This window comes from Podarcis muralis, chromosome 10, assembly GCF_964188315.1.
Source record: "Podarcis muralis chromosome 10, rPodMur119.hap1.1, whole genome shotgun sequence".
Classification (NCBI taxonomy): domain Eukaryota; kingdom Metazoa; phylum Chordata; class Lepidosauria; order Squamata; family Lacertidae; genus Podarcis; species Podarcis muralis.
The window spans coordinates 24,508,593-24,533,714 of NC_135664.1; the positions used below are offsets into that span (position 1 = coordinate 24,508,593).

The 25,122-nt window shown below is 39.0% G+C and overlaps 1 protein-coding gene across 16 annotated transcripts in view; it reads right to left on the reverse strand.

Annotated features, from left to right (window-relative positions):
- The window catches only part of FOXP2 (forkhead box P2), a 353,146-nt gene that overhangs the window by 304,178 nt on the left and 23,846 nt on the right, over window positions 1-25,122 (reverse strand). For 12 of the 16 annotated variants that reach the window (XM_077934627.1, XM_077934620.1, XM_077934625.1 and 9 more), the window contains one exon: window positions 1,529-1,659. The exons of 2 other annotated variants lie outside the window; for them this stretch is intronic. The gene's annotated coding sequence lies outside the window, so the exon portion shown is untranslated. Of the gene's footprint in view, window positions 1-1,528; window positions 1,660-11,959; window positions 12,186-25,122 lie in introns of those variants that run through there. 2 more of the 16 variants (XM_077934618.1, XM_077934616.1) reach the window with 2 other exon arrangements.

The following is a 25,122-nucleotide window of genomic DNA, read 5'->3' on the forward strand; positions in this document are numbered from 1 at the left end:
AGTTCTTGCTTGGGACCCCTGAAATTCCAAAACAGAAGCACTTCTATTAGAAAGTAAAGATACATGGCAATACTACACTGCAGGTCCCACCTGCTGGTCCCAATTCATAATCAAACTTCTACTTGTCCACAAGAACGACAAAATAAAGATCTTTCATTTTTGAGATAAGCATATTTTAGAACTGTGTAATCTGAAGGATGAATATAGTGGACCTATGTTCAAATCCATACTCAGTAATAGAGTTGGTATATTATTTTGCGGAACCTGCCATAACTCGGTCTCAGTACTTTCATATGAATATTTGGGCTTGCTATCTCTGAACTGGGTGTGGAGAAAACAAAACAAATATTGCCAATATTGTCTAAAATAAGTTCCATCCTTATTTTAGACATCATGATATAGCGGTATATCATAGTGTTTAGCTGGTGATATATTACAATGCTGAAAACCAGATATCGCCCAGCCCTAAATATTATCATAAATGTATACACATCATTATGCACATATCTAGGTCTACAACCTTCACTGTAAGAAATGTAATAATCTGCGAAGTCCTACGTGCTCTCAAAATTTAAAGATATAAAAGCATTAACAGAAGAATCAGAGTGAAGTTTTGATGTGGAATGATTTCACTATGAGATTCAAGAGGTGTATCTAAATAATTTTGTACAAATAGTACTTCTCTCACTACTGACTGGGTTGCAATGTTTGGTTTTAGTTCCGATTAGGAAATGAAAATGCAAGTCCTCCCTTTATGTAATCTAAAATGTTCCATTAGGAGCAAAACATTGTAACTAATTAGACACAGATTACTGAAAGTCAAGAGAAGCAGTGTTCTGGATGAGATGAAGGTTTCAGCACCAGTGATCACCAACAAAGTAAATTAAATCATTTCCCCTTTCCAGTGCCCACATCTTCACCTACAGGCCTGGGCTTATTGCCAAGCATAATATTAATATTCTCTTGTGGAAAAGGTGTGAAAATTTGCCAATATAAAGTACGGGCAAAATTATTTGCTTCCCTTCTCCAGCTTTCTAGCAGAAATTAGGGATGTGAATGTTTCTCCCCCTGCACACACAGTTTTCAAATTTTCCTGGGAACTTGAGATGTGCAAATTTTTCAGAAGGAATGCTTGTGCTAAAATCATTCATCCTGCTCCAAGCAGCAAACTTCCACGGAATTTTTTTCTGTTCCGCTAGAATTCCTCCTCTACATTCATATGAAGGAACAGGCATGAATTCAATCCAGTCCAATATCAGAAGAAAAGAATGAATGGGGGGAAGAATGAATGGGGCGCATCAGAGACAGACTGCCCAGTATTTGGGGGTCACCAGTGCATTGTGGGAAAATGTGCTTCTATACCTCCCTTCTGCCTATTCTGTCCCAATTGACAAAGAAGTTTCTGATTGTCATTCACAAATGGGACAGAATTGATAAGTGAATTAAGAGAGTGAGTTATACTTTGAACACACCATGGACAATATTAAGTACTCAATACTAGCTAAGAAAGGTTCACTGAAACACTTACATTTCTTTCAGCTCCTCTTTTCTCCTATTTTTGCAAGAGGACTTCTTTCTTTCTGCTTGTAATGGCCTTTCCTCAATCACTTGGCTCTCAAAAAGTTAAGAAATGAGGTCCCTTCAGAGACAGTGAGTTATCTGCATGACAAAGAACAGAGAAATGTTTAGATCTGATAGCCTGTTTTATACTAAATTGTTCCTGTGGGTTTTTCAAACCATTCCCAGCTCCCTTTCATTTATTACAGAAAAGTTTCATTGCATATTTATGCAGTGTATTAAGCTGAGGAATAAAGAACTTATATATTTTTGCCAAACACCTGAAAACCAAGACAGACAGGTAAATTAACACTGTCCTGAAGGATATTTATAAAGGAAAGTTTTAACATAACACAACCGTGCTTAGAAAATTACATTTCTTCCTGCAATATTTTAATCCCAAATTTATCTTGGGATAGCTTTGGCAGAACTCTGGGATCACTCTGGAAACCTTGCATTACAATTTGTAGAAATGTATGGGATAAGATATACAACGAACGTAAGACTTAAAGTTCCAAAGTAGAATATTGCGTAATGTATGGCAAATTTTGTCCACTACCACCTCAGTTCCTTTTATTCAAGGTACACTTACTCCTCACTCAAACTTTCATATCCACCCAACCTAACCAACAACCCACACATTGTTCCATTGGTTGTTAATAAGGAAACTCCCACAACTATATATTCTTCTACAAGTGTATATACCTCTTCCACTCAGCAAGGAACTATATCAACTCCTTGTCCAAGCAACCCTTCTAAAACTACACTAGCCTAATGGTGTGTCAGGCTTCTCTCCCCCATGCTTTGTAAGGAGGGGTGTGTGAATCTGAATTTATGATATGGTTTACCTCTTTAGATCGTGGCATGAGTATAAGATTGACATAACTCTAATATGGCATGAGGCCCTCCATGATTAGCTTTGGTGACTATGGAAGCAGCCAGATCCCAGCCCCCTGCTGAAAGGCATTTGGGCATATCCTGAGATCACCTACATCTGACCTAAAAGTTGTCAAGTACAGGATACTCAACCTCTCAATGGGATCCATCCACACAATGGTAAGACCACTTCCCTTCCCCAGGGGGTGTCATTGCAGGCATGCATCCGGGACCTCCCAGTGACCCGGCAGTGGGCAGAGGGATGCCGCCCACATCATTAGGACTCCTAGCCGTGTCACGCCACCCCCCGGCTGACCAATTGGGTTAGCCGGGGTGTCTGTGGCTGATGCTGTTTAAACTGCAGCGTGGCTGGGGGGGGGGGGGGCTCCATTTGCCTTCTTGTTGGATCTCCCAGTCCACCCACCCTCTTTTTTAATGCACTGTTTGACTCTGGCCTTGCTATGGACTAATGTCGGTCACCTGGTTGTTGGGGGCTAGGCAGGAATTTTCCCACTTGACAGATTGGCACCAGCCATTTGGTTTTCACCTACCTTGTAGCAATCGTCACAACTTTGTAAGGTTAGGCACTGGGTAAGGCTTGTTTATGGGAGGGGAGGCTGTTGCCTCCACCTGCCCCTCCTCATTAAGGGTATCCCATTAAAGGGATCCAGGGATGCAGATCCTGGCCAAAGGCTGGGCGTGGGCTTGAGCCATGCCACGACCCCATTTGTGACCCTTGGGGATGCTCTTAATTGCTGTATATCATAGGGTTCCCCCTATCGGTGGTTAACCCTTCAGAGACTTCCTGCAAACGGGCAGTAGTCAGGATATGGTCTGGCTTCACCCAAATACCTAAGCCAAACCGCTCACATCTGTAACCAATAAAGTTGTGGTCTAATTTATCCCAATTAACCCAATATATTCATGTCTGTGTGTTTATTTCTGAGGGAACTGCAGGGCCCGGGGCCTCACCACAAAAGGTGATGTGAAGACAAACAGAGAGATGGCAGGTTCAGGTGAATTGCTCACTGTCACAATTCTTTCAACTTTTGTTAAACAAACAGAAACAGGGTGACCAAATATGGGCAAGGTGAGAATTAAGCAAAGTAACTATAGAAATTATAGGAACCGCTTATTTCATAGCCTCCTCCTGGCAAAAAGTATAAAAAAACCATTAGATACAAAAGTTAGTTAGCTCCAACTGGACAAAAGTTACCCAGAGCTCTCTAAGACTCTGCACACTACTGCTTCCCTTTAAGGCAAAATTGTTATTCCATGCTTCTGTAGGCCTTTTAGAATAGTTAGGGATTATTTTGTACTTTAATCAAAGTGCGTATGTATTGTTATTTGCTACTTGCTTAGACAGTAACTTTGCTGTCTAAATCAGCATTTTTATATACTCTGTCACTCCTATTTCATATAATAAACCAAGCTTTCTTTATCTCTTTGTGTGAGAGCTTCTTGTGGGCATAAGATTAAGGGTTAACATGCATCCGTAACAAGCGCACATCATTACTCCAGCAAAAGATCCTAAACCTCTCAGCAGTGTGTATATGAACATACATGAGTGCTGGCGGTGCACATGTGAGCCCAAATACACACACTTTAACAGATTCACTCTCTAAATACCCTTTATGAACAAAAAGAACCATTCATACCTATACAAAACAGAAGGTAGACCTGCATAATGGAATAAAGTAACATCCTGCAGGCAAGCAGGCAACAACTTCTGATACTGCTCTATGGAAGCTACTGCACACATCTCCTTTTTCAACTCCAGGAGAAAGGAAATGTTCTGGCCAGCCTGAAGTACTGGTCTGCCAATAGTTGCAGGATGGCTCTACTGTCATTTCTACACCCTTAGCTAGTACCCGAGCTTTTAATCTTATTTTTATAGGCCCTGAAGGATGGGCAAGTAGTGGGAAACCTGAGGCACAGGTCTGTTCATAGTGGTGAGGGTCATGATTGTATACAATCAAATCTGAACGTCGACATTTCTAATTTCCAAGTTACAAGGGTTTCTTAAATTATTGTAATTGCTTTACATCATCATCCTTGTATCTAATACCAAACTCAAGTAGTCGAATGCCTATCCTTTTGAAAGTGAAATGCAGCTTCCCCATAAAAAGTTAGTAGGTTTTTCTTAAGTACGCAGTAATATGTTAGTTTCCAAATTAAAAGATTAACCATTTTTTAAAATGGTTGTACTTGTACTTGGTAGCTTTCAGGGCATACAGAATGTGAGGTAAACAATGCCCTCCCATCAGATGTAAAGGAAATAAACAACTATCCGACTTTTAAAAGACATCTGAAGGCAGCCCTGTATAGGGAAGTTTTTAATATCTGATGTCTTACTGTGTTTTAATTTGTTGGAAGCTGCCCAGTGTGGCTGGGGTAACCCAGTCAGGTGAGTGGCATATCTATCATCATCATCACCATCACCATCATCATCATCTGCTTTAATGTGAATTTTAAAAGTTATTTCCTTTATTAAATTAGCATCATAATCCACAAACAAATTTTGCAAACTCCAAATTTGTCCAGGCCCACTTATAGCCATTATATATTTTATTTATTCTTAAACTATACAATTCAACAATTGCATAGGGGGCTATGTCTGACTTCTAGAAAGTGTCTAGAATTTTACAAAGGTATCCATTTCTACTGTTTCTGTTCTAGATACTAACAAGTATCTATACACATCTCAGATGTAAACTCCAATGAGTTCAATTAGACTTGTTCTTAAGTACGTATAGGACTGTAGCCTAAATAATGCATAATGTCCTCTATGAATTGCCTGATCAGGATTATACACTACTGCATATATTCCTATATTCCTGGCCTGGTTGACAAAGACAAGAGCAGACTGCACAAGCGTCTGAGATCCCAGAGGGGAGCTCGCAGCCATTTTGCTACTCCCTGGTCCTTTTCTTTGCAGCACCGTGCCAAGCTAAGACAGGAGGGGTAACCAATATATAGAGGGTTACCAATGCACAGATAATTGCCAAGAAAATCCAACACTGTCACATTTGATTTCAAAAGAGGAAACTTCCTCAAAACAAAGGCATTGGTTAAAAGGAAGTTGAAAGGGAAAGTCAAGAGGGTCAATCACTACAAAATGCCTGGGCTTATTCAAAACCACAATGAAAGCTCAGCAGGAACAGAAGTCTTGTCCAAGTGAGGGGAACAAAAAGGAACATCAAAGTCTTGAGGTACAACAAGGTTTCAATATTGTTTCATTTACCTTTCTGTCAGTCTCACCTGGCCATGCATAGAGTAAGCATGTAAGTGGCCCACATGAAATGAAAGTCTGACCCATTCTCGTCCCGACTAGTGAAAGCCAGTTGCAAGATGGTGGGTCCTGTATTATCTGAACTTGTTCTTTTTCAATCAGGCAGCATGCCAATAGCCTCAAATCTGCAGGCAGCTATTACCTTGCCTCCAGCCTTCCTCTTTAGCTAGCTCAAAGTTACTAAAATCACACATCAATATCCTTAATCCCTGCTTTTCAAATGGTTTTCTCATTCAAATATACTCCGTATATAAAACACATAAACCTAAGGATTTTAATTACTTCATTTTGTACCCACAATACATGTCATGTTTGTGTACATTTTGGTATATTGTTTTAACAAAGAGCAAGTCTGTTATTTGCTAAAATATTTTATTTATTGTATTCACAGTTAGATTAAGGGAGAAACACTGGGAATAGAACAGGATTCAAAATGCACAAAGGCCCACTTATTATATTTAATGTTTTTAAGCAGTTGCTTAGGTATTAGTCTTTTTTCCTTTCTCCCTGGAAAAGAAGCTAAGAGAAAATCTTTAGGGGGGGAATACCTTATCTGCATTCCTTTTGCAATTCAGTATGGATGGACAACAGTATTTCCTAAATGTTTCCTATTCAGTGCTAGATATGTAATTACCTTCAGTTCATAGTCTAGACATTATTGCTTTGGTAGTATTTAAGACTCCTTGTAACATGCTTGCTGTTTTTAAGTAAGCCAGGCTAAATCTTGACCAGATAAATTAGCAAAGAATGCAATAAAAGCTGCAATAAAAAGAACTTTATCCTCCAAACCTTCAAGTTGCTGCTAAATGAGATTTCTTTGAAATGCAGATCAGTTGAACTAGATTAGTGAATTTTAGCTCCTGTCAACATCATAACAAAATACAAATACAATTGTTCACTGGCCTTATCTCCATGCTTCCATCTGCTGCCTTGTTATTTACTTTCCTTGATTTACTATGCAGATCTAAATAAGGCACATCAAGGAGGGCTTACAACACAATGGCTTCTTAAGCTTTACATCAAGGTATTTGAAACTGAAGCCCTGAAAGGGCTGCCATCAAAGACATATCTCTAATGAACTTCCATATCAGAGAAGGTTTGGTATTTAATACTGCTGTGAAAAGAAAAAGCTACAAATCAGAATGGCCTATGAAGGAAAATGCCTGCAAATCTTGATGAGATTAACACCTACCAGAATTAATAACCCAATAAAAATGGTATCTAGTTGCTTGAAGAGTTAAACTTCCAACCCTTGGACAAATAATGCTTTGTGTCAGAATGTCAAAAATAAATCTGTTGACAAGGTTAAAAGGTAAGATTTCCCCCCTTTCTCCAACAAAAGCTCTAAATGCAGCTTTTTTCTCTTTTTTTGCTTATTCCATTAAGATGCACACTGTTGACAAATCAGAGCTCGGATAATTAACACCGTCAACAGCATTACCACAATACTTCCTATGCCATCAGAATCTTACAGTATCTGGGGTGGGGAGGGAACATCATCAACTTAAGCCAAAAGGACAGCATTTATTATTTGTTCATCTATTTTTTAAAAAACCATTTCCACCTTCTCCTCCATGGCAAACTATAGCAGTTTGGAGCTAAGGGGGGGGGGGCACCCTGTCAATCTGCTTATAAATAAATACTGGAGTGTCATTTCTATATAACCCTGTAATAATCCCATTCACAAAACACACATATACAAAATGCATTTTAAAAAAAGGGAAACAAGTTGGCTTTTACTCTGCTTTAGTTCCCTACCTACTTTTTCTAAATACAATCCGGCAAAGATTTAAGTAGTTTGAAATAATTTAGACATGGACACGCACTCACTTTTGCAGCAAACTGTCAGTGATTATATGGCAAATTCTTTTACTAAGCATCCCAGCCTACAAACAAATCACACTTTCACCACCACCACCTCTTTTCTTAAAGAAATCATTTCAATCATTTATGTCCTTCTATAACAAGAGAAGATCCCACAAGCATGTTCTGTACTACGGATCAATCAGCTCCAAACCAAAGTAGACGTGTTACAGCTCTTGTGCCTGGGAATCACGCTGGAGGCTCACCAGATGATGAAAACCGAAGTATGCTGTGTATGGCTGCCCCACATGGCATCCATTAGCTTCTGGGCATGTCAAACTTCACAACTATCCTACAGTCAATGACAGCAGACAGCAAACACCTTCCCTTTTCTTCTTGCCTCCAAACATATACTTGACTCTCTACCCTTCTTCAAGATTACAGGCAGTCTTCCAGAAACAAAGTCCCAAAACAGAAGCAGTATCCCATGGCTATATGCTACTGAAATCACATTAGTCTTTTTTTGTTGCTAAATTTCATTTCGTATGGTCCATGCTGCAGACTTCTTTACCAACACAAGAGACCACTTGCTTAATGAAATGTCAAAACAACAGATTTGCATATGCAAAAGCAGGTGCTGTAACAGGTTTGACTACTCCTGACCTGAAGCATGTAAAAGAGGTTCATGAGCAACAGCTCTCCCCGAGGTATTAGGGCTGTGATGGGCAGTCAAAACCTTGCCATCTGTAGTCCTGTTGCTCAGAAATGACAACCTGAATTAAATATTGGTCACCAGATCTTGTATAACTAATCATCGCAGCATCTTCATCCATATGTTAAATTCCCAGGATGGAAAAAGAAAACGTTCTCGAAATGGAATATCCACCAAAATACATGAAATATGTAGAAGACAATAAAAATGCTTCCTGCAAATAATTTCAGGGTGTTTGTAATAAGAATTTATATAAATTGCAATAATTTTATGGTATTATTCATAATACACAAGGGCTGGTACACTTCATTAGACTCCTTACTTCCCTACAGACCAGCCTAGTCTTCGAGACTCTTAATAATGCCACATTAGCTGATGTTGCAAAATGCAGCAGCAGGTGAGAGGGCCTTCTCTGTAAGGCAGCCAGGTGTGGAATGCCCTCTCCCCACAGACTCAGTTGACATCAACCATGATGGATTTTATACATCTTGTAAATACATATTTACTTACTCGGAAGTTTGATTAAGGTTTTTTTTTCCCTGCTCTCATAGTGCTGCGATATAGCTCCTAATGTACTGTTACAGTGGTTTGGTTGTTTATTCTACATTGTTATGCCGTATCCTGCTCTGAGATTGATTTTTAATGGTGAGTTATGAATCATTTAAAAAACAACAAAGCTGTTAATGGATGGTCAAAATGTTGTGCGGCACAGAATGTTTCAACACACATTTGGTAATTTTGTCACCATATCAATTCCCCCCATCCACCCCAAAAGATTAGTTTGGTGAATTCTTGAATTCACGCATGCCTTATTGTAACACTGCCTCAACAAATTGTTTTGTTTGGGGGCAAGTTGACCTATTCAATTACAATAAAGTTCACAGTTGTTCCTGCGTGTGAACTCACACCAAGGTGTATGTGCAGCAGGAAACTTTCAGTAACATGCAAAGATGCCATTACACAGAAAAGCCCCCTTACTGCTGCTCTTTCAGGGCATGCATTTGTAATTATTAGATCACAGATTTACAGCAGAAAGTTAACACATCTGGGAAAGTAGAAGCAAATCCATAGTCTTTGGTGTGCTACAGGCCAGGGTGGTGTAGTGATTAGACTGTTGGGTTTTGATCAGGGACCTGTGTATTTAAATTCCCAATCAGTCATAAAGCTCATTAGGTGAGCTTGGGGCTGTTACTTTCTCTAAGCATGGTCTACCTCAATAAAGTGGGAATCCCACCATGACTCAAGGGGTGAGGTACAAAAGTTGTTGACGATGACAGTAATAATGATGATAATGATGGTAACAAGCCAGATGAAATAACAAAATAACTATAAAATAACTAAAACTAAACATATTAATACTTTTGCTCTACACATGGTTGAACTAAATTTCTATTTTGCCTCACTGAATCCACCTTTTTAAAATCTATTTATTCCTACCATGCTCATCAACAGATCCACTCTTAAAGACACTCATCATTCAAAGTGTAAGCAAATCTCAATCATGCGTAAAACAGTTATTTATTAATCCATACACTTATGGTCATTTTCAGCAGGTTGGTGGTCTAATCATAAAAACACATTATTATTAGCACTTATATAAATGTCATCAATATATGCAACAGGACCCAGGGCCAAGGTACTCATAATGTAACATTGGACAAAAGGAGAGGGAAACAAATATTCAGTTCAGTTGCAATACTCAGATTGGCTTTCAATAGGGAAAAGGATTAAAAGGTTGAGAGCTGGGCTGATTTTCTCATGTGTGAGAAGTGGGCAGGTGGGGGTCTATGTGCAAAGACCCAAGCTCCTTGCTTCCAACATCTCCCCCAATGCATGGATGGTGAAGGGCAGGCACATCTTGCACACCTCTGTTCTCTTCCATACCATTACAACCATACTGAGAACACCTGCAGAGGTATTCTATTGCCTTCAAATTATCAATTCAACTGTGTTCAAAGAGCATTGAAAAACTACAAGTGGTACAGTATGCAGTGGCCAGATTATCAACTAGGAATGACCCATGTTAAAAGTTCACCACTACAGTGGATGCTCGGGTTGCAAACGTGATCCGTGCGGGAAGCACGTTCACAACCTGCAGCGCTGCATCTGCACAGGTCTCGATTTGGCGCTTCTGCGCATGTGCCGAAACCCAGAGTAACCCATTCCGGTACTTCCAGGTTTGGCACGGTGCGCAACGCAAAATCGTGCAACCTGAAGCGTCTGTAACCTGAGGTATGACACTATCCACCTGACTGCCTCAAGGTTCAATTTAAAAGTGCTGGTTTTATCCTTTAAAGCTCTACATACCCTGGGAGCTTTTCATCTAAAGTAGGGGTCACCAATGAGCTCACAGAGGCATTCTCTGGCAATCACAAAGTCCCCTCCCCATGCTGGAAGTAGGCTTGAAAGAAGTGTTCTGTTGTACCCAAGTGCAGTGTGTTGTGGTGTTAACAGCAGTTTCTCTGGTTTGCCAATGTAACTACAGGTCCCAAAAGGTTGGTGACCCCAGCCCATATTAGCCAGAATACCATTTAATTTAAGTAGTAAGGGGCGACTGTTCATTCTGCCCTGCCCTAAGTGGACAGACAAAAGAGTAGGTTACTGCCCCTGAATGTTTATCAGCAGTGATAGTTCAGGTCTCCAGCCCACCATACCTTTTAAACCATATGGGCTCAGATCTGAACACTTTTGCATAATTACTTTTATAGACTAGGCTTGAATACATCGATCCCATCAGTCCATGACATAAATAGGTCAGAGCATCTTTACATACAAACCTATTTACATTATATATTACAAATTATCACTTCTGAAAATGCAACCATATATTTACTTTTCTCTGATCTGAAAGCATGAACCTGACCCTTAGCGAACAGTGACTTGCTTTGGAGCTATGCTAGCAGAAGGTAGCAACATATGCCCCAAGCCCCAAGTTGGATGCTCTTTCTACAGTCCAATGTGCTTGTCAAAAGATGTTACAATCATAAATCCACTTTGTCTAGAAATACTTCATTACTCTACAAGGAAAAATATTTTCTTTTTTCCTTGTACAAACAAAGACGTAAAGCATCTTCATCCAAATTTGATTTACGTATAGAAATAAGTGACAGAATTTTTAAATGCAATCTACTCGGCTTAATATCAAATTCTCATTGATACTATTTTTGATACACCATTATATAGTTTTTTTTATTTTAAAAAACAGCAAAGTAAGTAAGGCACACGACCACTGCCAAAATAATTCCCCTCTCCTACGCTCACTAATAAAAAGCTAAACCTGATGTAGTTATTAGTATTATTACAAATAACTTAACATATTACTTATGCTTTGGTGCATTTCGTCTTACAAAAAGAAATATTTAAATTATACATTAGGAAGCACCTCTCCATCAGAAACACTTCTGGAGTGAAAACCCAATCGCCCTCTCTGTCAGTGAAGCTGGTTTCCCACAGACATGCTGGTATCAAAAGCAAGCCAAGAATGTGTCTTTGTATACCAACAGGTCACATACACACTGGTTTGTGGCCAGGGTGTATAAATTTTGGTGATATGCAATGTAACAGAGTAGCTTACAGCTAGGAAGTTAACTCCTCTTCTAGGTGATTGGTAGCTTCTTTGTAAAGACTTTATATTCAAAAGAACTTTACTTTCATAAACATATAACTGAGGAGAATATATTTACAACAGCATGCTTATTCAAACAAGGGTACATTCTCACTTGAATTGTAGATCTCACTCAGGCCTTACAGTTTCTTATGAACGGTTTTTACTTTCACCTCAGCAGTATTCTCTCTGTTCCTTACAGAGAGCTCCTGAACAGGTTTCTCCCTATTAACTTTTAGGGATCTTCCTCTGTCTGTCTCACTTCAGACAGATCACACTGACACACAGTAGTATCCTGAGAAACCTCTCTCAGCAGCCATTCTCCCTCACAGATAGAGAGAAGCAGAGAGACAGTTACAAAATGACAGTTACTGTATTAGAATAACAGTCACAACAGAATGGAATGCCTCTCTCACGTGACTCACAGTCATCCAATCACATGAGAGCTACTGACAAAGGGGGTGGGGAACCATGTTAAAAGTACACAGTAATTTAACATAAGCAAACATTCCCATTTCAGGAAAGTATACCATTATCCTTAACACACACACACCACTTAAGATATGCTGGGGAATCTTGCACCGTATTTTAATATTCCCAGAATCCTCCCTGCCCATCCCAGAATTGGCCGGCACAAATGGTTATGTATGTGTGCCGCCCTCTAACTGTTGGTAGCAAAGAGCATGGCACTAGGTCTCCGTTGGCTAGGTCTGGGAGTTAGGAGGTTGCCGAACCAACACAGCAACTTCTCTTCTTGAGACAGGTGCTGCCAGACTAGATTATATGGGTAGCTACGGTGACGGTTCTCCCCTGAACTTCAGCAATGTAGGGCATGGGTAGGCAAACTAGGGTCCGCGGGCCAGATCAGGCCCAATTGCCTTCTGGATTTGGCCCACGGATGGTCCGGGAATCGTCGCGTGGATCACCAGTGCACACATTCTTTCCTGCTCCCTCCCTCTCCCTCACACGGCGGCAGTGCCTCCTCCCTCTTGGCTTCTCCCTGCCCTACCTAGAGGAGGAAAGGGGCTGGGCTTTGTTGGTGACAGCAGCAGTAGTGCTCGAGAGGCCACCATTTTAAGCAGCCCCTCTCCAGAGCCCTTTTGCGCGCCGCTCATCAGCCTTCTGCCACCACCGCCAGCCCCTGCCGCTCACAAGACACAGGTAAGCAGCCACCGGGGCTTGTGGTACTCTTTCATCATCCCCCCCCCAAAAAAAATATAGTCCGGCCCCCCACAAGGTCTGAGGGACAGTGGACTGGCCCCCTGCTGAAAAAGTTTGCTGACCCCTGGTCTAGGGAGACCCACCATGGTCCCTTTGTGGAATGAAGCGAAGCATTTAAGAAGTGCCCAGGGGAGAAGGGAGCATGCAAGCACGGGTTTCATTCCAGTACCACCAAGCCCTGGTTTGGCCTAGCACACGAACAAGCCCGTTGCCTACATAAAAGCACAAAACTGAAACACTGGTTCTAGATTAGAACACTTCTTCTGCACATTTCTAAAGGCAGAGGCAACTAAAAAGTAAAGATGATCTTACACGTGGGAGCTACAAATATAATCCTGACATTTTTTTAAAGCCATGTATAGTTTCTTTTTAATACAATCTAATATGGGCTCTACTACAGATTTCAATGGTTGTGATAATAATATCCCTGTTCCTCTGCCAATATATGCACACTTGGCATGTTTGTCTGTGTGTGCCTGTCTGTTTATCAGGTTCAGCATCATCTTGCATGTGAATACATTCAGATGCGTGTACAAAACACACTTTAAATTCAGCTAAATGTGTATTCATTGTGGGATTGTGGCAGCTCTGAAAAGGCAGCTGCAATATATTGTGTAAATATTTTTTTTTTTAAAAAAAAAAGACCTGCCTGCAAAACTCTCAATTGTAATAAGTGTTCATTCTGGTTCATCATAGTATCTAGGGAGGAGTAATAAAAAAAATGAACATTTTCTTACACCATCTGCACTCATGCTACAAACACTATTAGGAATATTTTCAAACATTTATAGTTAAGTTTTAAATGCTACAGCATTACATTTGCTCATAAATTTACAGTGTGTGCATATTTGTGTCATTTTCCTAGCATTTAACACCTCGGTTCTTCAAATTGGAGAACTGTAGGGTGCTTGCACGAAGGTTAAATAACTGAGGCACAAGTAACACATGACTTCATTTTGCAGTTTGCTAGATGTTTGCCTGTGCATTTCAAACCCTTTCAGTGGGAGTCACAGCTAAGAGGAAGGCCAAGTGGCTGCGAAAAGTGGCTGAAACATTCCAGGGACTGTCTATGCTTCCCAATCTGTATTTTTCTACAGGAGAGATGACCACTGAGAAGGGGAGTGAGTTCGAATTCTGTTGGAGAACAAAAAAGGTTCAAAAACTCCCCATTTGCTTCTCCTATAAAGAGAGCTGAGATGAACATGAAGAGGGACATATCCTGGTACTCAGATTTGCCTAAGAACCTTCTTCATCTAGCCATACGTACTCCAATCTGAGGGTCAGTTAATAATGTTTTTCCTCTACAACCAAGAAACATGAAATGAAGCTGCACGTGGATGCAATTTCCATGGGGAACTTGCTGCAGCTGTAGTAATGTACTGGCTAGTTAACACACCCTTTTCTTTGTGAGTATGAGCCCAGTCACAGGTTAGGACAGATTACACAGAACTGGGAATTACTTTGTAAATCAACCCTACGGCCACAAGATTTTGTAATAAAACTCAAGTTAATTTCTACAGGCACAGATCTGCAAAAAACAAAACAAAAAACAAAAAACCCAGATTGCGCAATTTACTCCTACCTTTTTGGTAACATTCTCCCATGCCCCCTCCACTTTTTCTTTTACAGCTTAATATTTAAAATTTAAAACAATTTTGTACTGAAATGTAAAGCCTTGAGTGGCGGGGATACTGTAGAGAGACAGGAGGGTCAGGGCAATGGGTGGAAGCTTCCCTTATTTTAGACCTGCTTCAGTATTTGTCTGCAATATCATTTGATGGATTGCATGTGTGAATTTGAAAATGACATATTATTTCATCCTTACTTTCAACCGAATGTACGTTTTGATAGGCATTTCCATCCAAGTGCACATCATATGCACATTTTACTGCAAGTAATGCAGTCCACACTAATTTTCAGGCATGCAGCCCTTTTCTACAGAGATTAGGTAAGTAGCTCCGTGGAAGCTACTAGAGTTGGGCACCTACCCAAACCTATTCATCTGCAAGGCATGTACAAACTATGCTTGGCCACAAATTAGAGAGTAACTAATTAAGCAAAATACACAACTTGGGGAGTAGGAGGGAGTTCTGACACAGGACTCATTCTCTTAGCTCCTAGTCAATAGCTTCATGTACGTGTGAACACTGGCCTAGATATACATGTAATAGAGATTCATTTACTACTCTTGTGCATGAAGAAAACAACCGAAGGTAACACATGAAGGAGCACTGTGATGGTTTGTGGCATCCACTTAAAACACTGAACACTGAGGTGCTAGCTGTCACATGCACAAATCAGTGAACTCCTTTTACACCCGATGCATTTATGAATTAAATAAAATAATAATAATAATAATAATAATAATAATAATTATTATTATTATTATTATTATTATTATTATTATTATTATTATTATTTATTATACCCCACCCATCTGGCTGGGCTTCCCCAGCCACTCTGGGAAGCTTCCAAAAAAAATATTAAAATACCGTCATACATCAAACATTAAAAGCTTCCCTAAACAGGGCTGCCTTCAGATGTCTTCTAAAAGTTTGGTAGTTGTTCTCTTTGACATCTGGTGGGAGGGCATTCCACAGGGAGGGCGCCACTACCAAGAAGGCCCTCTCCCTGGTTCCCTGTAACTTGGCTTCTCGCAGTAAGGGAAGCGCAAGAAGGCCCTCGGCGCTGGACCTCAGTGTCTGGGTAGAACGATGGGGGTGGAGACGCTCCTTCAGATAATCCATTGTAAGACAAGGTTAAAGTGTCTACTTATATCTTTAGCAAATAGTTACCGAGTTCTGAATGGCAGAAAAAGATGTTTTTCAGACAAACTGTAGGCCCTAAGGAAGGCATTTCACTACTCACTACCCCAGCGCTAATGCATTTGCAGGTACACATTGGTGCATACCTGTGCATCCTAGGCCCTCACAGCCTCTCTAAAACTGATTTGGGTTTTATAGTTCTGTCATGAATGCTACCTGCTAGACATGGGCAGAACAGAAATTTGCAAGAGGGCTTTTAAAAAAAAAGCTTTTATAGCAGCCAATCATCCAAAGGAATGGATAAACTGCTTTTTCATTGGTTTGCTGATTCAACTTTCGCAAAGCACTTCAGGCTGTGAGCATGCTCCTTTCCTGTCCACAGTTGCAGCCATAGTGGATTATGGCCAATGATACTAAATTTAAAACACACTGCACTTATAACAGTTAACTGTTATTAAGAGCTGGGCAATTACATAATTTTGCAGATATAAAAATTTTGCAAATATAATTTTGCAAATATAAAAACATCGTTCACCCTCCCCTTCCAAATTTCAACCTGTTTTTTTATATAAATGTTTTATTGGTTTTGTTTACTACTAATTTTATAAGATTTTCTCACACACACTTACCTTGTATCTGTTTTTGTGTGTTGTGAATGCTGCACAACCTTGCTGTGGACTATTGGTTTTTCGCTGCTTAGACATGCAGGTTCATACAGTACTGTTCAACAGAGATTACGGCTGTCTATCTACACAGGACCTACCATGGCATCAGCATATTTTATTACCATAAATCCTATTCTTTCATGCTCTCAAAGACCCTCATTCTTAGGTTAGTTCAATCTGCAACAGCAAGGCAATTAATAAGAAAAAGCTTCAAAAGGTCTATGGGTAGCATTCAGATAGGAAAGGTTTACAGTCTGTTATTTAAAAATGTTCTCTCTATTTTACCTATTTATTTATTTATTTATTTATTTATGAGAATGTTTCCAAACTTGTCATAACATGACTAGGGCCACTAGAAATATACCACTACAGAAACATTTGAAATATTAGCAAGTTGTTCTTAGAGAGCATGGGGTCACTTGTATGAAGTCTGGCCCTGTTATGGTTGTCCTATAAACAAATGGAATTATTTAATAACAATATTGCCATCAACTGTAATATCAAACCTAATCTAAATTTGGTCTGCAAATTACTAGTTCTTCATTATCATTCTTTAGCAGGCCAACCTACAAAAACACATGCTTCTGAAATTAATGGGTCTTAAAAAGTGCTTAACTGTTGCTCAAATGTGGCCTTAACGTCTAGCTGAAAATGTTATGTAATGCAGTAATTTACTAAATCTGCATTCAAAATCATAGCTATTTCAATTGCTTTTTCTGGAATGGAGAGAAAGTCCACAAGTTTATATTAAATTTGGGAGTGTTTCTATAGGTTCAGAAACTATAAAATAAATGTGTAATATCCACATCAAATGTGAATGCTAGCACATCAATGATGTCATGTTGTATGATTCTGCAAACTGTATTTTGCTGCTGCTGTAATAACAAAAACTCAGCTAGATCAGATTTCATGAATAATTAAACAAAATAAGCATGATTTAGGGTAATTCTTTTTAATTGGAGGTGATCCTAATGAGCTCCACAGATTTCCTCTCAGGATCAGTGTAGTTTGTGGAACTGCCTAGAGGAATCTGAGATCCTCTCTCTAAAGCGATGAATGTCTCATCAAAACATCTTATCAAAAAGCCATTGTGTTTTGTTAAGAACTTTAGTGAGATTATGCATATTAGGGGAGAGGTAGTTAAAAAAATGAATCACTAATTCACTCAATATTATATAAACTATTTTCTTAATTTCTTAATAAATGAGCACAGATTAGTGTTCTCCCTTGAAATTTAGAAGACGGGCAAACAATATGTTTAAAGTAAAACCAAAATTGCCTTTTAGTTGTTGATGAAATTATTTTTAAAAAGCCTTTAATACAAACCTCTCAGATCTCTTTCTACAGTATTAGAACACTACTCGAGTTACATTAAAATCTTTCTTATCCTTTCTTACGCATATAAAGGTATTTCAAATAGGTTTTAAAAAATATTTTTGAAACTGTAATTTTTGAAACTGAAATTTATAATTAAAAAAAAAAAACAGCCTTAACACCTCTCCAGCTATCTAGAGAAAACAAAATCTCTCTTATGACTACAGTCATAATCTAGTCTGTTAATATTTACCCAACTGACAAAAAACAAACAGTCATACAAAAAAGTGTGATCAAAAGTAGGTCTTTTCTCTTGTCTGTCTGCTAACAGCATATCCTGCAGTTCCCTTGCTCTTTTACCTGTTTCGTTCCCATCCTTTAATGCTACAACCATATATGTTGTACATTAACATCAAGCTGGGTGGAAACAAAAAGCCAAAAAGAGATAGCCAAGGGAATCTGGAAGACAACACTGCTGTCACTAGTGGTCAAATTGCTTAGTTTACTTTACATGACTTGGGAGTATACCAGTGTGTGACCTTCCTCTCCTCCCATGACTGCAGGTTCGGCAAGGCTAAATCTGCCTCCTAGCACTGTCAACACTTAGCAATGCTACCCTATGTCTGTTCTCCATGCCCTTTCCTCCCATCTGCTCCAAAGCCCATCCATGAGTATCTATCATTTGCCTGTGAGTTATGAATGCCTTACAAAAGGGTATTTACAAAGGCAAAGTTGTTATCATCCGAAACAGACGCACCAATAGCTCAATAGCGGCTGTAATTTCTACATGTAGAAATCACCTTAAACATTTAAAATACACTAAATGAAATGTTATTTTGTTTTTACAGAGAGAGAGAGAGAGATTGTGTGTGTGTGTGTGTGTGTGTGTGTACCAGAAGTATTGCTTTTCAAAAACTGACTACATTTAAGCAATTGTAATAACTTTTATGAGAAGCTGGTACACACGTGGAACAAGTTAAGTAGATTTCAAAAGGTTACAGCACTGAGCACATTTGGTAACGAATACATGGCAATTTAGCAGTTATTCAAAGATTAACTTGGAAAAATAAAAACAAACTGCAATTCAATCTGCACAAACACACAGGCACAAACCCTGAATTGATACTGTGGCATGATTTCACCTGTACTGTAAGCAGAGATGGTCAAGTTCAATTAATTAGAACACATGAGCTCAGAAAGCTGTGATCACTGCTGTCTTAAATTAGCATGTGCAGTATGAATTAAGCATTTTCATAATTGCTTAGAAAGCAAGATGAATCAGGTGTAAAGGAGAAAACTGACATATCTTTGATGAAAAGCCAGCTTCCAAAACCTTTATAGTATATTGTATCAGTCCACATTTTTCTCAATTTTGCCTACTGTGTTATTTTTCTTCTTCTAAATAGGTATGATGTATTTAATGGTTTATGTTGCAATGCGATGGTTGCATCCGTAGGCTGAAGCATGCTTTGCTCTGACACATCCCTTTCCTCCCAACTGGGAAGACACACCATGGTTCACACGAGAGGAAAGTTCATAACGGAATAGGCTTATAATAATTTTTGTGCGGTTTTTTTTTTAAAAAAAATTAACCCTTCCCAAGCTTGCGGGAAAGCAGTCTGTTCTGTCACTGGCTGAATAGCAAGTTAGTTAATAACCTGAGATGTTTCTTCCTTGAAAACAAGACTGCAATCTCAGAGCTAGAATGACTGCAAAATAAGTGGGGGAATCCCATAGGTTTGGTTAGCCTTCAGGCACCCAAAGAGAGGCAATCTGGGATGTGCTGAGACTGGCAGGATTCTTCAAGCCTCTAGCATAGGGTGTGGTGGTGAAGTAAAGGGAATATTGCAGCTGCCTCCATCCCCAGCCCTGAAACAAGGTGGCATTACCTGAACAAGGAAGAGGACTATCATGAAAGTAACAGCCCCAACTGACTCATTCTGTTACAGTAATTAGCACATTTTCACCTAGAATAGTTTATCCCACCCCCCACCTGGTGCATTCTCCCACAGGCCCCATGAAACCTTTCATATCATGAAGCTCTTTACTTTTCCCCTACTTAACACTGCTGTTGCCTTGCAACAGATCTGCCTTCCGGGTTCGGCACAATGCGCAAATGCTCGATCGTGAACATTTTGAACACACGTAAATGGGAGGCTGCCTGTATATGTATTGCCTTGGTGATTAAGAATGTGTATGAATCACATACTTTTCAAGATAAAAGTGAGCAGCAACCAAGAAAGAATCGGGCCACCAATGACATGTACAGCTTGCAACACGTATTTATTTTGTATACATGTATACAAATACATCAAGAAGCGGTACCCTGGCTCAGTTTAGGCATTATGGCTAAATAAAAGTGATGTAGGTTGCATGTTTCCTTTATCCTGCTGAGTACCAATTCCAATGTGGACTTCACAGTGTTATGGTTACCAAAAATCAGTAAGCCTGAATCAGGAAAACCATGGCTATTTTAAGCCAGAAAGTTGGGAAGGGAATTGGGGCCAGAAGAGGATGGAAAGAGGGAGAGGACAAGCCCACAACATATTCCCAGTGGCCAAATCAGTTTAACTATGGCCATCAAAATAACATAATGTCTACTCAGAAGTACCGGTAAGTCCTATTGAATTCAATATGCAGGGTTTAAAAAGCAGCATTAGTTGAGTGAGGGAACAGAATTACATAGATTTTTAGACTTTGTAAAAAAAAAAAAAGTGGGAAGAATAGTTCTCTAGAGACATTTTTTGTACTACAAATGTCTGCTTTAAAGGACATTTTAAAGTATTTGAGATGGGCTTCTCACCAAAAATGGGCTTTTCTGTTTTAAAAGTCAATTGTTAACAATACATATTCCATATGTACTGAGTAGCTTTGAGAGAGATGTCATTATTACACAACTTTTCTGTTCTCTTAGGAGATAGGGTTTCTCATGACCTCACACCTAGACTTTTTTCTTTCCAGGGATCAGAACCTACATTTTATTACACAGATGCCACAAAACAGAATAACAAATTTGTGAAAGATGTCCAAACAGGCCCCTAGCAAACAAGCTGTTAATTACAAATATGACAGACTCATTATGTGGACCTATTCCACCATCTGGGGTAACGATCAACAACACAAAAGCAAGGGAAATAGTTCAAATTAGGAAATCATAACTAATTCATGTGGGCATGACAAAAAGAGAGAGATTCTCCCAGGACTCTGGAAGATTAAAGTTACCTGCCTGCCTTAAGTTTAATACTTAAGAGTTAAATACTTTATGGAAGCAAATACACAGTATGCTGATAGCATTTTGCAGTGAAGCCATTTATGACACCCTATTACAGGAGTGTATAAGATTAATATTGAAATAGCACGTGTATCTCCTTACAGTAGCACACCAATGCACATGAAAGTGCACATATACAATGCACATATACAACCTGCAAGCTTCTTGTTTTGGTGAGATTTTGTCTTGCAGCAATGCAATATTTAGAAAGCAGGAACAAGTGTAAGACCACCTATATGCCAAGGGTTGTCAAACTTTTTGGACCTGCAGGCACGATTGGAATGAAGAGGAAGTGCTATAGGCAGCCATCACAAAATAGCTGTCATGGGGATGTGGCATTTAAAAAATCTGAGAACAGTCAGTGCTGCTCCCCACTCCCCTGAACAACCTCATGCTTGTCATGGCAAGACACTTATGTCCTGCTGGTCCCAATTGTGCAGATTGCAAAATAGTGATCACAAAGAATGATGTTGTTACTGCGTGTCAATAACAGGAAGCATTCCCCAGTCCAAGAAAAGATGAAAGGTGCATACTATATGCACACACTGATGACAGACACACATGTATCTGTGTCTCTCTCTCCAAAGCGTGCACGCGTGCAAACACACGCAGCATACCATTCTGCTTAATATGCTTCTCTCTCTGGGATAATGATTTGTTTAAAGAATGATTTTATTTTCATTTGTATATTATAAACATTTTATGTTTTCCTGAATGCTATTAGCTGGATACCTTGCTTTATTCCTGCTTTTGGGTGGAGTATTCTTTGTTCAAATTACTACATTTCTGCATCAACTGACAGGCAGCCTAAACATATTTCACAATTATTTTGGCTTAATGCATTCAGTCTCCAATATTACTCTACTGCAAACAAGAGTCTACAGAAGTATATTACAATGTTTTATTTTCTGAAACGTATCGGTGAATACATAAACCAAAACATTTGTTTTCTAAAAGTGATGACTTTCCCCCAGATTATGGTATATTTATAAACATCAAGATGATTCGATGGTTTTGCACTCTCTTGTTATGTATAGGAAGGAACATCACTTGTATGAAAGAGCTTCCTGCACACATTGTAACATGGGCATAAACAACTTGAGAAAAGTAATGATGAAGGATTGCCATAAATAAGCAATATTGCAATCAAGTCATGAACTAATGCTAATTAGTGCATTATTTGGCGGGGTTGGGAGCTCTGTTCACTTTCAAAATTAAAAAAACAACCCAGAGCTAAGATGGAAGAAAGTCAAAGGCAAGAGTAAATGAACAGCAGGCAGGAGAAGAGACCTTAAAAGAATTAACAGAAAGCTTGGGTAAACAATGTCTATTGGAAAATAGAATTCTATCTTTTCAAATCATATGGAGAAATCTGAGGAAACGAATTAGTTAAGCTGGCAAAGCTTAAGTGCAACAGAACTGAACATGTATAAATATAAATGGACAAGAAATCTCTCCAGACATATTTTTTTTAATTTCAAATTGTATCCCATCCTCATTTCAACCTATTTCAAAGGAGATTAAAATATGATGTCGTGAATCAAATTAATTATCCTTATTGTTTAAATTCTAGCCACCAGGTGCCTGCTCAAAATGACTATAGTGTAAACAGCAGCTCTGGAATTATTTGGAAGAGGTTCTGGATTTGACAACTCCCCCAAGAGCAAGAGTCCTTATAACTGTTGAGCTGTAGGAACTCTTCAAAGAGGATATATCTTCCTCATTCTAAAAGAAACAGAAATCCAAAGTGCTGCGGCACAGGGAACCCAAGATGTTTAAGGATTTAGAATTTTAGTATATGGTCACTTCATTCAGAGCCACCTACAGCCTGTGAGGAATCACCTGGGTACAGAACATTACCACAGACAAGTCTTGAGGTTACAAATGCAAAAACTGCATTTACCACTTTCAGATTCAAAAAGTGAGCCTGGGGGAAAAGCACCTTCTATATTGCCATCATTTGATGACCTTACTGTAGTCACAGATCCAGGATCAAACAAAGGTTGGACATATCTATTGCCCGGGAAGGCAGCCACTATGAATGGGAGACAGGACACTCTTAGTTCAGTATTATGCGGATTCATCTACAACCTGCTATCCTGCACCTACTCAATTCTGATCTGAAATCAGAAGAGAAGGAAAAACAAAACTGTGTGACACAGATTCAATGAGTGAGAGGGCACAACTGATCAACTAGTTTGACTCCTTTGTTAACAAAAGATACCCTATTCACAGCTTGCCATGTCACTGTACTCCAAAAATCAGGTTACTTTTAACTTGGGTTAGTGGAAACAAGCCATCTTTAATCTATAAAATCCATGAACCTGGCTTGTTTTCACTAACCATGGTTAAAATAAACCATAGTTCTGGGATTGCATGAAACCCAAGTATGACTGGGTTCATTTTCACTAAACCATGTTTTAGCATTATGACTGAACAGTCAATACACCTTATAAGGCATGGGTTGGAAAAAAGATAGATCAGAATTTACTAGTAGATTTCAGAGTGATTAGCAAACGTTCTAAGTCCCAGTTATTTAACAACAACAAAAACACTTTCCCCCATATAATTAAGTTGCTGAAATGAGGAAAGCTAAGCAGGAGTGGTGGACCTTTATGGGAAAGGACTGTGAGCTCAACTGAGTTCTAGCACTGAAAACAAATGCCTAGGTTTACAATGTTTTCAGAGTACTGGTATCCTGTTCATTGTATGTTGTTTGCACCTGACTTTGTTTGGTAGATCTTCAGATTCTAGTGAAAAACAAGCCTGCAGTTTGCTCGCCTATTATAAACAATAAAACATTCAAAAACTAGTAAAAAAAAAAAGAAAAGCAGAGTATTTATAAAACAAGCAAACAGAACCACTGATGTTACTTTAAAGCTCAGGGATAGCCTGGCACTTACATGACAGTGGTGCCACTGGGCAGCTTCCTTGGGGAAGTAATTCTAAAGGCTGGGTGCCACTACAGAAAAGGCCCTTATCATTTATTTCCAAAATTTGTTATTTAAAGCAATATCCAAAACAAAAAAGCCTCACCATTAATGCATTGTGTCTCATAAATCAAACTCTAAACTGCAAAATGAATAGAGACTTTTGCACTGATGTGGATAATTAAACCGCAAAAGCTTCACAGACTTAAGAAACAAAATGCAGTCTTTTATCAAAAGCAGTCATTCTATCTCAGCCTGACAGTTAACAGCATATGATCTAGTAAACAAATACTTTCACACAGTACAAAAGTGCCATTAAAGGCCAAAACTGTCAACACAAATTCCATTCTTACAAGAGGGGGGGGAATATAAACTGTTGATCACCTCTGGTTGCCTTAACTAGCATGGAGGTTGTCATGGAAACATTTCTGCGAAGTTCACAGTGATGAAACACAAACACTTCCAGTTTAATTGCTATTAGGTTTAGCATACCACAGTTTATTTATACTCAAAGCGCATTATGATAAAATGCAGTAGAGAGTAGAAGCCCCTGATGATATACCATAACAAATCCAAGGATGAGATTTCAAAAGGAACAAACAAGGAAAAATAAAAATACAGGAAAATTCAAAAACTTTTATAACACAATTGTCTCTTAAGCTACTTAGTCTTTTTGCCAGCATGTAGTTTTTTGAACAAAAACAGAAAGTCCTTAAAGTAAGGAACTATATTGATAATATTCATTAACTGGACGTATACATAAGTCCAACTAAATGACTATGCCCTATCTAAATTATGCCTAACTTTAATTCAGTGAATTTTGTGTAGTCTTTTTAGCATCATTGTGACACCATTAAGAAGGACTCAAAGTATGGAAGCTAACTGCTAAACTAGATCCAGTTTTTTTGTATTAACATAGTAAAATTTCCATCCTGCCCTAGTTGCCTTAAGTGTAAAAACACCAGGGACAACTTCATCACCACATCAATCTACACATGACTCGCCAGCACTCGAGAGGCAAATGGTGACTTGCAGTCGAGCCTCTTGTGTAGTAGTACCACAACTGTGGAACTCTCAAGAAAGAGGTCTGCCTAGTTTACTGTCGTTTAGGC